The sequence below is a fragment of the Eurypyga helias genome, unplaced genomic scaffold, assembly GCF_000690775.1.
Source record: "Eurypyga helias isolate BGI_N326 unplaced genomic scaffold, ASM69077v1 scaffold22013, whole genome shotgun sequence".
Taxonomy (NCBI): domain Eukaryota; kingdom Metazoa; phylum Chordata; class Aves; order Eurypygiformes; family Eurypygidae; genus Eurypyga; species Eurypyga helias.
Window position 1 is genome coordinate 111,770 of NW_010243595.1, and position 13,222 is coordinate 124,991.

The 13,222-nt window shown below is 43.5% G+C and overlaps 1 protein-coding gene across 1 annotated transcript in view; it reads right to left on the minus strand.

The window, feature by feature from the left end:
* The window catches only part of LOC104508019 (chromosome unknown open reading frame, human C1orf198), a 12,957-nt gene extending 5,626 nt beyond the window's left edge, over nucleotides 1-7,331 (minus strand). The window contains exon 1 of the mRNA XM_010149489.1: nucleotides 7,287-7,331. The gene's annotated coding sequence lies outside the window, so the exon portion shown is untranslated. The remainder of the gene's footprint in view (nucleotides 1-7,286) is intronic.
* Between the last annotated feature and the right edge of the window lie 5,891 nt (nucleotides 7,332-13,222).

Consider the following 13,222-nt stretch of genomic DNA (forward strand, 5'->3'; position numbering starts at 1 on the left):
CGTACCCTTTCCAACCCACTCGCGGATACGTGTTCTGGAGAGGATGCCCTCCTTGTCCTTTTCGAACAGAGACCGTGGGGGCCACCTTTCCATTTCAGAAGGCAGGGCTACGTGACATTTAAGATTGCATATTTGTGTCACGATATGCTCTGCAGATCAAACAGTTCATCACCTGACATGGAATAATCTGAACAAAAATACTTCTTTGGGAGTTTCCTTTCTCCCTCAAGGAAAGCAAAGACGACAAGACTACCCCGACAGGTTCTGAAAGCGCTGCGTCTCAGCGTGATGTAAACACAGCCCCCAGAGGTCAGATGTGTAATTCTGCTTCCAGCACCCAGCTCGAGAAGCTAAGAACTTCTGTGGACCAGTCACAAACTGCTCTATTTTCCTTGAAATACATAACGCTTCTATTTGACTTTCAACGTTATTTAAGACAATTCAACCCCTAAGAAACGCAGCTGATGAAAGAAAATTATTAAAATGCAGTATCTTTCAAGTCATAAAATTGGCAAGAAAATACTATAAACACCCCACCTCCCGCTCCTCAAAAAGAAAAACCCAAAAAACAACAGAGCAGCAGTCTAAGTAGGAAGACAATTTCACATAGAGACAGAGAAGACCCATGTGTGAAACACCCCATGCTGACACCTAAATCATGAGTAGAACTGTACGTTCCAAGGAGTCACTAGAAATGGGAGTTTAATTAGTGTTCTGCTCTCAGTTTTTTACATCAGAATGCAAATTGGCAATTGATCAGCAGGAGAAGGAAGGACGTGACATTTTCCAAGGATTCACTAGAAATGGGAGTTTAGTGTTCTGCTTTCAGTTTTTTACATCAGAATGCAAATTGGCAATTGATCAGCAGGAGAAGGAAGGACGTGACATTTAAAGGCCATTTACCCCCAAAACCCATTTCCTTTACATTTGCCAGCCATGAGAATACCTCGACACACACCCCTCCTGGCCCTAGTCAAACTTCAGGCAGCAGCTGGTCTGGAAAGGGCTGTAGCGCACGTTCGCTTTCCTCGGGCCGGGGCAGGGCTGCTCTGAGCTGCAGCTGCCCAGCTGCCACCCTGGGAAGCAAACACCGAACACTGCCCTAAGAGATCTGATGGTCACAAGTGGCGTGTCATTTCGGCAGTTTGGGGTTCTAGAGAGAGTGGGTTGCAGACCCTAGCTGCTTCCACAGATTTTGTATGGCTTTGAACAAGCTGTAGTTTCTGTACTGCAAATCCCCATTTAAAGAATAAAATAAAAATACTTTTTTTTTTCCTATCATCCATCCAAAAGGTATTTCTGGGAACTGTTCAGCCCAGAAAGTCTCCACAGTTTAGATAGGCTAGTACAGTCCCAACTGCCACTTCTAGAAGTTACCAGAATTCAAATAAAAGCTATTAACAGCAGCGGAATTTTCAAGATATTGCAAGAGCAAGTCATTCTCAACACAGTAAGAGAGAGGGAGAGAGAAAGTTCACGTGAAAGCACACACGAAGCAGTATTTTGAGGTAGAGCAAACCTAGAAGTCTGTGTTCTTTTCAGTCTTATCCCTCTGGTCCCAAACCACTGCAAGGGTTAAACTAAAGGATGCCTAGGTCTTGGATCATCTTTCTGTCTAATACATATACGTAATTATATCAGCCTAAATGTCTAATAAATGTAACTAAAATACCGCAGTTTTTAGGAAGTTGCGTGTCCATCTTTCCTTAAAAAGACCATCTCAAGGAATTTAAGAATTTTATTTATTGGATTAAAAAATTTGAACCTAACTTCAAGCTCAAGGCAGAAATAATCCACTAAATTGTAATGCTGGCTGTATACACACATGGGAAACAATGTATTCTAGAAGAGAGGCACTACACACTGAGAAAGTGTATAATACTGTATAAAATCAGGTCTCAGTTCATAAGTCTGTATCAAAAACAAGATCACCACAAAAAAAACCCCATGAGTTTATTTTTTTTTAAGCATCTTACTCACTCCTCAGGAATGTGTAGTATTTTACTAAAGGGTCAAGCAAACTCGGCCAAAACAAATTGTTTTGCTTGGCAGCCTGAAAAATCCAAATTGTTGAGACAGAGACTGCAGAAACACTGTCAAAAGCAACTTGTTTTAAGCGCAGCCTGATACATGCAGAGGTAAGAAAGCCAAGTTTAAAACGATTTAGAAGATGACTTTGCTTTGCTGAATGGACAAAGCCAAAATAAACGTGGGACCCAAAGTAGCTGCAGTTTTTGCTTTGCTTCCTGTGCACACCGTGGGTGTTTTCAGGATCTTGTCAGAGTCAGAAATAAATCCTTAGGTAAGCAGAGGTTTGCAAGGGCAAAAAATGGAGCAAAGCACTCAAAAACAATCTAAGTGATTTTAGTCCACACAGAAAGACAACGCCAAGGATACACAGCGCGGAGCTTTGGAGCAAGTTCCATGATGTACTCTTGGGTGATGCGTACAGCATTCTGTTCTGCCACTGTTACTGGTCAAAAAAACCTTGAACACAGCTACTACGACCACAAGTTGTTTTGGGGCTTTTTTCCTCAAGAACTAATGGTCAGCATAATCACACCAGAGTATAGTTTACAACAACAAATTCTAATATCAAACTGCTAAGGAAAGAAGCAATCTTTTTTCTCTGCCACTTTCTTCCCATTAAAAAAAAAACAAAAAAACCCCACCCAAAACACAAAACCAACAAGGACTTGGTACAAAGAAGGATATTGAAGACTGTCTTTTAGTTTTAGATAAAAGAAACACAGGTTGCAAAACATGTTTTTTTATAAGTGCGGCATAATTTTTTTCTTTCTAAATCACTACTGGGATTAGATCACTTTTGTAGCAATATAATTAGGGGAATTCAGATAGCAACCAGATTATTGAGGGGACTGAGGCTTCACACTGCCTCTTTTTGCCTCCTTTTGTTTCTTTCTTTGCTTTTAAACACACCTTGAAGGTGTCTCTTTCCAACAATATATCTGAGGGCCTGTTGGAAGTAGAAGAGAGCTGAAGGAGAAAAAAGCCAGGAGCTAAGTACAGAAAGGACTCTAAAGCTACCTTCACAACTGTTCTACCTGTTTCAAGACCAACAGATTTTCAGTTGTGCATGTGTCAATTTTAAGCATTTGGAATAAAACTTGGTTAACAGCATGAATTCTAAATAGATTTCAAGTTTTTCCCATGCTGCTTTGTGCATCCAATGCGTTAGCTGAGGTGGCAGACTGAAATTATATTTTCTGCCCACTACTAAATAAAAACCAAAAACCCACCCCACACCAAAAGAGAAAGTTCTAAGTTCAGGAGTAGTTGCAGAGGAATTTTATTTCCAAACCCAGGCATGATTCTTGTTTTCCATTTATATCTTGGGGTCCGTGCTGACTTTCACTGAATTTCTACTTCAAACGAACCAAGAAACCTCAAAGGCTAAACTCAGCCAAAATGTCAGCTTTCATCTCACTTAAACCTGAAGCCCTAAATAGAATGCCCTAAATTCATAAACCTGGCTTCAGCTCCAGTTAAAAACGTAACCCGCATTTCGAGACGTGTTATGTTTACGAGGGCTCCACCCATGAGCCCAGTCGTTCCCTCCAATTCAATCTCTAGTTTTAAAAGGTCAGCTTATTTGCAGCGCCTCGAGAACTCCTCGCTTCCAGAGCGGTTTTCCTTCTGCGAAGTCCTGGGGTTTTCTATTAAAAATATTAGTATTTTAAATGCTGTCTATCAGCTAACTCAGCAATTTACATTCTGCTTTGTTTGTGGGTTTAAAAACGAAGAGGTAGAACACGAACTTTAAGTACAAACAGCTATAAATGGTGGAGATACTCGTGCAAGTGTTGGCTGTGAGACGACGAATTAAGCCACACCTCACATCTGTGCTTGAAATGAAAACACACAAAGTTTAACATTGACAGAAGTGAAGTTGTCAAGCCCTTCAACAACGTTCTCTCCCAAGTGGCAGCAATCTAATACACCCTTCTCCGGGTAGGTTTGACAGTCATGGAATTCGGGAATCCATTGCACTAGCTACCGTGGGAAAAATTTGTCCATACCAAATCAGCTGGAACCACCACTGGCACCATCGTGACAGCCGAGAGTGTTTCAGCACTTGCAAAAAACATACCCTCCCTTCTTCCCTACTCTTTTACTTCAGGAAAACTGAGAGAGTAGTGAAGTTACAAACACTGATTTTGTTCCTTTATCTTCTTACATTCTCAATGTTAAAAAAAATAATCAAGCCTACTGGTTTTACTGATTTACATCTCTGCTGTCTCATTCTCTGCAAAAGCAGAAAGTGAACACCACATTCCCTTCCTTGGCTAAGACAGAGCGCATTCATGCAAAGATGGAAAAGAACAAAGGAATTTTGTCATCACGGCAATAACGTGTGAATAATTAACCCTGTCCTGACTAAAGCCAGCACAAAACCGGAACAAAAAACTCTGCATGAAAGGGAGATCAGGGAAAAGAGTATTACGGAAAGAATAATCCCCCGTGAGGTAGAGCTCTTGGAATGGTAAGGGCCCGACAACACATAATAACAGCGCGAAGAGATCTGGCCCACAAGACACCAAACAGCTCGCTCAGGTTTCTTCACTGTTTCCCCACGTGGGACTGATTGGGCAAGGATACTTTCTGGAGTAATTGCCTTCCAATATTATCTTACTAAAGAACTGGTTAGGGAAGAGATCAAAAGAGCAAGCATGAAGCAAGATCTCCACCTTCAGAAATGGAAGACTCAGCAGCTGAAGGATTTGGGTGAAAGACTGACACAACACGGGACACTGGGGAAAAAAGCAAAAGGTGGAACCCACACAAACCAACCCACCCAGACCCCATAAAGCCAGGCAAAATAGATTCTCTAGAACTAAAGGGAAAGCTCATGCAACTTTTCAACCTACAGCTCAGGCACAGCTTTTATCTCTGGTCAGCAAGGAGGGAGGAAGAAAGAGCAAAGCACAGCTTGATTAGCTGAGACAAATAATTATTTCTAAAGCAACCTCCTCCCCACCTCACTTTTCGTCAGCAGTCATGAGTGTTCCACCTCATTCTGTGATCCTTTGCTCATTACTGTAAAGCATGAAACTAGAGCATTGTGGTCACTCCTTGTGAGACATCAGGAGGATAGTAAAAAATTATCTGAATCAGCAAGAGATAAGCCACAGTTTGGTTTGCAAACCACTTCACTGGATATACAAGCATTTAAAAGAAAAGTCAACAACCAGTTAAAGAGAAGATCCATCTGAATGCAGATGCTTCCCCCCATGGATCACTAGGCAATGCATTACAGGAAGCACCATCTCCAGGAAGTTCAAGTATTCAGAACTTAAAAAACCCTGTCAAGTCAGAACTTAGAAATACAACTACAGCTGCCACGTTCCCAAGACCTAAGCTTTGCGTTTTGCACCAAAAAGCAGGGGAGAGACAACACCACTGCTTCCAACACCTGATTTATTTCACCTGGGGCCATACCTGGGTCAATGAGGGCCATACTTGCTGCTGTTCTTTTCTTGACAGCTTCACCCAAGTACTCCCACAGATTCACAGAGTGGAAGGGGTTGGAAGGGACCTCTAGAGATCATCTAGTCCAACCCCCCTGCCAGAGCAGGATCACCTAGAGTAGATCACACAGGAACAAGTCCAGGCGGCTTTGGAAAGTCTCCAGGGAAGGAGACTGCACCAGCTCTCTGGGCAGCTTGTTCAGTGCTCTGTCACCCTCACAGGGAAGAAGCGTTTCCTCATGTTCAGGCTGAACCTTCTGTTTTCCAGTTTATGGCCATTGCCCCCAGTCCTGTCACTGGACACCACTGAGAAAAGCCTGGCCCCATCCTCCTGACACCCACCCTTCAGATATTGATAAGCATTGATAAGATCCCCCCTCAGCCTCCTCTTGTCCAAGCTAAACAGACCCAGCTCTCTTAGCCTTTCCTCATAGGGAAGGTGCTCCAGGCCCTTCATCATCTTAATGCCCTGCGCTGGACCCTCTCCAGTAGTTCCTTGTCCTAAAAGCCTCTTTGGTATTATCCAGTGGCTGCTTCTTTTAAGGGTTCTAAAAGACAGGATGCTTGCCTGAGCTACCCAGCTTCCACTGCAAAGAATCCTCCAGTGGGTCCTGAAACACCACAGCCCAAAAGGGAGTTTTAAGGCGAGTGAATGCTGGAATGCTTTCTCTCAAACCCCAGCACTGTTGGTGGCAGGGACCCAGGAGCTGCACGGAGTTACAGGTTAATCAGCATCTGCAAAGCACAGATGGGGCACTGGCTAGAGGCAGTGACCTTGAGCAGGGAAGGCTGACAAGAAGTGTAGGGTTGGGTCAACTGGATTAATTTAGTATTCACTGGCATTTCCAAATAATTACTCTGCATTAGGCTAAGATTATATTCATAAGCTCATACATGATTATCTACATAGTTCAAGGGCAAAAAAAGGGAGAAGCAGAGGGGGGAACAGCTTTCTCTGGCAGATAAAGCCAGAAAACATGAAGTCTGAAATGTGTGATTAAATTAACATGCTCACTATACTCAGTTAAGACAGACAATGAGATGGGTTTTTTCTCCTATATTTTCTTCAACAAGAAGAATTAAACTTCATTTCCCACCAGAAACATGGTACAACTGTTTCCTTACACTGCAGGTTCAGAAAGATGGGGAACTCTGGCTCTGTGTTAGCCTTGTGAGAATCCCATTCTAAATAATACTTCAACAAAACAAAACATAAAAACCCAACCCCCAAAACAACCCACCACAGAAAAACATACTGTTTTTGAAGGAGCTGCCTTTTAGAGAGGATCTCCTCTAGTGTAGCTCCAGGTTAACAAATTCCATTACATTCTAGTACATAACAAAAAGATGAAGCATAAGACAGGCTTTAAGAAAAAAATCCAATGAAGTTACTAGACATCTGTATCTTTCTCATCCCATTCCCTAACTACTTTACCCCTGACTTCAAAAGTGAAATGCTCTTAGATAAGCGTATACAACACCTGAGACGCTGGTCTGGCTAAACATGGAAAGTTGTTTAGAAAGTGTACTATGAGAAGTCAGATAATTTGGAATGAATCAGTTTTACACCTGCACCTGAAGCCAGAACGTTAGTTCATTAAATCCACTTTGTGATTCTGCAGATGCAAATGGAAGCGCACCAGCCCCGCTTCATTTGCGGGATGGTCACTTTACGCAGCTCTCACAGAAAAAAGGTGACGTTAGCCTACCAAGTCTCAAAATGAAGACAATATAAATGCACAAGGAACAGTATAAAATGACAAACCAACTTTAAAAATAAAACTGCTGCATATTTACCTTCGTTTCCCAGGAGAACGGAGCCGAGTGTTCATCTTGCCAAGTTATGTCCTGAAATAAAATAAAATAATGACTAAAAATCGGAAGACAGGAGCATCATACACAGGGAACATTGATTAGTGTATCAATTTAACCTCCAAAATATATGAAACCTGGTTTAAACCTCTTGAAACAGTTTCTCTACAAATAGCTTTAAAACGTATTTCTAATTTTCTACTAGGCATTTCCTCTGGTAGCCACTAGCAACATACAGAGACAGAAATAACAAGAGGAGCGGGGGGCCTTAGGGATATCAAGTCTCATTTTCTCCCCTCCGCAGACCGAAGGGCACACGTGCAACCAGGCAGTCACGTGGCGGCGAAACAGCTGCACATCTGTCAGGCCAAGCCACAGCTGGATCCAGCCCTGACAAGGCACATCATTATGCCACTTTAATGACGATCTGTCTGAAGAAAGCATTTGGTGCTGTGGAAGAACCACACAACGTCCAGAGTAAAATCCCAATCTGAAACCGCTGCTTTTAAGAAGTTGTTTTCCTGAAAAGAATCCCAAGTTGAGAAATTTAAATAAACTCTTCATACACAGTTTGGCATCCAGAAAGACATGCAACCTGCTTGGCCACCCCAGTGCATCAGGGCAGGAACAGGAGTCTGAGCAGCAGATGGAAGGAGAAAGGCCAGGAGCAACCACACAGAGGGAAGGAGAAGACAAGACATGACCCAGAGTGCTTGTTTCACACTCCTGCTGTTCCAAGAATAACAGAACTAGACCATGTTTTAAGCTAACACAGGACTGACACATCTCACTGTGACTGCCCTTTTCTTCTTTCTGACCTCTGCCTTTATAGAAATACACGTCTCAGACATCTGATAGCATTCTCCTATCTGCCACCTCTTATTTCACACTAGGTAGATTTTGCTGGCCAAGGGCTATGAAATCCCAATTAGAAGTGTCTGAAACCATCTCCTAAACATGAAAACGTGTCATTCTCCAACTATTACTCATCTGTGAATCACAGGTTTTCCAGCAGCAAAGTACTTGTGGTGTATATGAAGGTGATCCCATGCTCAAACAGAACTGGGCTGAGCAGAGACCATCTAAGAGGAAAGGCCTGGGCTCTGAGGGCCCACACACTCTGGCCAAAAAGGAAATCTGGTACAGGAAAGTCTTGCCAATAACACAATACCAGGATCTCTCATTCTAGGAAATGGACACTCATATTTATTAACACTCAAGGGAAACAAAGTGAGCAGAAGTCTGCTTTGTGGTATCTGTTCTAACCTCTATCGGTATTTGCACCGTGGAGCGCTGCTGACTACGTGGGAAGGGCACAGCTCTTGGCTGGGATGCCTCAATGCAGGCGAGTGCTAACTTATTTCAAAATCATTTTAGGACCGTATCCTTTGCCTCTGAAACTGGGGGAGCCAGCACTTCATTTCTGAAGCACACGTGACAGGAATCACAGTCCAGGAGGGAAGTGAGACAGAAGAGTCCAGTCACTGGACTGAGTCTCACACATTGGAAGTAGAACCACAATCCTTCTGTCCACGTGGGGACAGATCAGTGCTGGACTTCAACCACTGCAATAAAGGACAGAAGTGAAGTCCGGCGACCAGTGTAACACTCCTACATGCTGTCACAGTACTTTAAAATTCCAGACACGTAGGCATAGCTGTCCATGGGCTTTACCTAACAAGTTTAAAGGAAGCTCTGACTTCTTGCTGTTTATAGGACATGCAAACCAGCCGTGATCCAGTTTTAAATTTGGAAGCTAGCCAAGACCATCCTCATCCTGGATTCCGAGACAGACAGTTCTTTATTTTCCTGTATTTGAAGCAAGTGTAGACAGCACCTCTTCATCCAATGCTCCCTACACATCCTCACCCCAGCAACACCACCACTCCTGTGAGCAAGCCCCACTGACAAAAGGCTCACCCACAGAGGGACAGGAAAGCAGCGTGGGGAAAGCAGAGTGAAGGTATGAGGTGGCTGTGCACCAGGATACATCCTTCCCTACAGGACGGAGCAGCTCAGCTTCCCACTTCCTAGAATCTGACGTCTTCTCAACCACCATTGCATTTGATGGCACCTCAACTTTCAGGTTAGGTAGACAAAAAGCTCCCGAAATTAATGAACAGTATTTTGGTACCAGTTGTTAAGAAGTACTTGTCAGGGACAAAAATCTACGACTTTCATAGATTATTTCAAAAGACAGAAGTAGTAGACACTTGTTAGGCAGGAACAGCTCACTGAAAGAGAAGGACCATAGACTTTTCTTCTTAAAAGGATGGCTCATTGTATCGCAGGCTGCAGACCCCAGCGCACCTCAGAGCCAGTAAGTGAGGAGATGTGCCCACATTCAAGAGATCTTCCATGGGACCTAGCCAACAACAAAACAGCGTAAGAGATGGTTTGAAGATACAAAGCTTCAAGGAGTTAGTGTCTGTGCTTATTTGACATGTAGGATGGAGGAGACAGTTGTCAGGTTCTGTCCATTGTCAGGGAAGGGAAGGAAGTTTGTGGCTTCCAACCCTCGTGCCCTCGCACAGAGGACATGCAGAAAACCAAGTCAAGCGGGAGAACAACACACTTCCACAGTTTCCTATCTGATGTGCCTGATTCATACTTATCACCAACAAAGCCTGAGAAATAATTTGGTTTTCTGTAGAATAAACGAGTTCTCACAAGCCGGAAGAAATTGGGAGCAAAAGCATCAGCTATTTTAATATTCACAAAAGTAAATTAGGAGTGGAAATTCTAGAGAAAAAGGCTTCAAGGCTATTTATCATCAAAACAGATTAGAAGAGATCTGCATCTGATCAGCTTTTGTTTTCAGCAAACAACAAAGCCTTCTTCCAGAAAGAAGGCAAATAAACAAACTCTTGTTCACCAGCGTTAAAGAACCCATTTGTAAGAAACAGAGCCTCATGCAACGTATTTCATAGCTAAAAAAGAAAAAAAAGCGAGAGGGTCAAAAATGTGATCATACACTTGACTTCAACTACCAGGTGCGGAATATGTAAGAAAAGAATCTCAAACTACATTTGCTATATGAAGGCTGCTTGTTGAAATTCGGATGCTGTTTTGCAAATTGGAAGACACTGGTAGAAAAGCGCTGGCCTATTTGACATGAGCATTGTCATAAGCATGAAGTGTTAAGAAGCAAGAAGAGGACTTGCTGGTTACTAAGGTTTAACTGCACTCAAAAGCTGCCCTGCACCATTTGTGGTTTTTTTTTAAAAAACACAAATCTATAACAGGCCCAACATAAAAGCTATTCCTACATGGAATATTTGTTGCTTTAAAGAATTTTGAAATAGGAGATAAAAGGGTTGATCCTTTGGCTTGGTGCCAAACTTCTCACAGCTAAGCAAAACAAATACTCCATCTGTTTTCAGGTAGGTAAGTCAAGCTTCCCTAATAAAAGATGATGAGTGAAGCTAACCAAACTCTCCTCCCTGTCTTTCCTGCACGCAAAATGTTTACCACTTCATAAAGCACAGGGCATTTTCTTCACTGAAAAACTTAGTTATTTCAAGTCCAATTCTCTTCTGTGCTCAGACCACTCAAATATTCAATATCCCTTTAAAACAAACAAAAAGAACTAAAAAAACCCTCCACCCCAAAACAAAAAAACCCAACCAACCGCACAAAACCAAAACAACACACCACAAAAAACCACAACAACAAACCTTAAATCCATGTATATATCACTCACTCACAGATAAAGAGGGACAGTATTAAGAGAAGACAGAGAAATTGTTGTAAACTGAATGTCTAAACTGTCTTTCACTGAACTAAACAAGGAGGGTCCAGTGGCATCAGCTAACACCAAATCAGATGCTTAACACGAGCTGACCACTACAGTGGTCAAAGGGTGTTAGCCTCTCACACACTGCTCTTTTTCCACCTATTCCCCTCGTGATGGCTCATAATTTACGGTGCATTTCAAAAACCAGCCCATTTATATTACATTTATATTCAGTCCTGGATTCTATTTCCAGATTTCCCTCTGCTTAGTTAACCTTATTTCCTACCACTACGAACATCAGACATAAATGGAGAAATTCCAGCAGCTGGAGGCTTGTTGGGAAAGAGGAAGCTCTGCTTGAAGGCTGCAGCCTCCAAAAGCCCTCAACCAGAAGGCCAAGGCTGTCTAGACACAGGCAATGCTAGTGAAGCAACAGTCTCCTGGTGTGGGGCCCATGTGCAATCACAAGTCAATCTTCAGCAAACAGGACAAAACTTCTTTCACAGGGCTGTCAAATGACCCCATTTGTTTGGGAGAGATGAAAATATATGCATGTCCTACATCATGTGACTCTAGAAAACCAAACAAGATGAAGAAACAAGAGCTGTTAGGTTTCATTAGAAGGAGGTGTTGGAAAATACCACGGCCTGCAAGCCCATCAAGGTTATTGCGCTGGTGTGTTCTGTTTCGTGTAGGAAGTCGTGACACCGCGAGGCTGACGGTGGACACGTCATGGCTGGTGACAGCAGTTAGGGGCATCCTCACCACGACAGTGCGGTGCACACGGGCAGACATCAAGTGAACTGGGTGCCACCCAACCCAGCTCCATTTTGTGGAGACAAACGCCCTTCGGCGAATCAGGGAGCCAGATTCCTGTACTTCCACTTCTTTCATCGAGCTTTTTGAGGGGTCTTTAAATACCATCAGTTCTTTCACAGCAAGATGGCAGATTAAAAAAGCAGCGCCGGTGTCCTGGCACCGGTCTTCTTTAGGAACTGCATTCACAGTGCACGTACAGCTTCCCTTATTAACTATGACTGGCAATGCCGCAACGAGGGTGAGGTAACGAGAGAGAAGGAGCAAAGGCCCTCAGCTGACTCGAGGCGTTTGCTAAGGGTCACACGTGGTGCTGCAGTGCTACAGCACTAGAAGACGACTGGATCAGGGCTACAGGATGCCGCAGTCCTGTTACTGCACATCTATTTTCTGTCATAGCCTTCCCACACAGCCAACATTCTGAAAGGTGTTTTGAAAATGTAAGAGATGCTTATACTTGGAGAACTTAGAGCTCTGGGCTGCAAGTTCAGGAGATGAGTTTGGTGTTAGGAGAGATATATGGGAAATGGTGCAGGCAAGATGGAGGGAACTAATTGTCCAGAGATACAAGTGGTGAGTCCTGGATGGGTAAATCAGTATCTTCAGCATTCATCCTTGTTTTGCTTTCTCCCAAGTCCTCCAAAGAACACAAGGTGAAAGAGATCAACTTTCCGTGCTTAAGCAAGCCCAGGTAGATCACAACAGATTTCAACATCAGTTAACAGGGAAGATGAGCCGTGCCTGGAAACTTGAAGCGTTTGGAGCAGGTGTCAGCATGAACATTGTCAGACCAAAACACTCACAAGGAAAGGGCTGCAACATCAGCAAGTGATGTTGAGGTATGCAGACTAGTCTCAGCTTCCTTGCTGCACGACACCGTAACACCACGATGCAGGGAGAGCAGTCAGGACCAACCTATTTGCCCCCCTGAGAGAGGGCTGGGTGACCACGGTACGTGCAGCAGTTACACCTTAGCAGGAGAGCAGCAGCACAGCTCAGTAAGCTGTCAGACCAGAGAGACCAAGGTAACACAGCTCTGTAGGCGTTTGCAAGCCCAGAAAGTGGAACCGAGATGGCAGGAGACTGGCCACAAGTGGCTCTCTGCAGCAGTAGGACAAGGAGGAACAATTCCTGAGCCAAGGCAAATGTCCAAGTATCAGGTCGAATGCCAGCAAGGGAGCGGGGGGGGGAGAGGAAGCTATCAGATGAGGAGCCAGGAAAAGCTCCAAGCTCAATAGTGCAGTTGGAAGAACTAAAATGGAAATGGAGGATGCCAAAACGAGTGGGATCTCTTTCCTTCAGAAATACGATTTATATTAACTTCAGCTTGGAAGTCAAGAAGGAAGTCAGTTGAGGCAGATGCTTCCAA